The sequence below is a fragment of the Octodon degus genome, unplaced genomic scaffold (genome assembly GCF_000260255.1).
Source record: "Octodon degus isolate 3935 unplaced genomic scaffold, OctDeg1.0 scaffold00076, whole genome shotgun sequence".
Classification (NCBI taxonomy): Eukaryota; Metazoa; Chordata; class Mammalia; order Rodentia; family Octodontidae; genus Octodon; species Octodon degus.
The window spans coordinates 6535152-6535698 of record NW_004524652.1 but is presented as its reverse complement, the minus strand read 5'-3'; the positions used below and the strand labels follow the sequence as shown (position 1 = coordinate 6535698).

At 39.3% G+C, this 547-nt stretch overlaps 1 protein-coding gene across 1 annotated transcript in view; it reads left to right on the top strand.

Annotated features, from left to right (window-relative positions):
* Kntc1 (kinetochore associated 1) overlaps positions 1-547 on the top strand; it is a 96168-nt gene that overhangs the window by 89627 nt on the left and 5994 nt on the right. The window lies entirely within an intron of this gene.

The following is a 547-nucleotide window of genomic DNA, read 5'->3' as shown; positions in this document are numbered from 1 at the left end:
GTGCTTATTCCACTGAGCCATCTCCCCGGCCCCAGGGATTTTTTTTTTTTTTTCTCCAAATGCCTTCAGGGCAGCTTTGGCTGGCTTGAGTTGTAGGGATCCAACCACAGCAACCTGAGCCTGGCTGTGTTGATGAAGCAGCCACTTAAAGAACTGAGCTAAGGGGCAGGCCCCCCAGTCTTCTTTCTAAACTCATTTTTTTTTAAATTCCCTCATCTCCGTCCCCTGCCCTGTGGCCCTGGCATCTGGACTGGTACAAAATAGACTTAGCCTGGACTTGGTTTTCTGAATTGAACTCTGGTACTTTGTACCTGTTGGAAAAGTAACAAAGAAATCAAGTTGTAGAAAAAGATCCTGAAGTAGATAATTAGGAAGAAAATTTTGCTAGGATCTTAATCATTTCAAACTGGGTAATACCAGCTTATGATTTAGGTCTTAGCATCTAGGACATAGCCCTAAATATACGGTCCTGTGACTGCATAAGAGTTTTTTTTTTTTTTTTTTTTTTTTAATATTTATTTATTTATTTATTTATTTATTTTGTGTG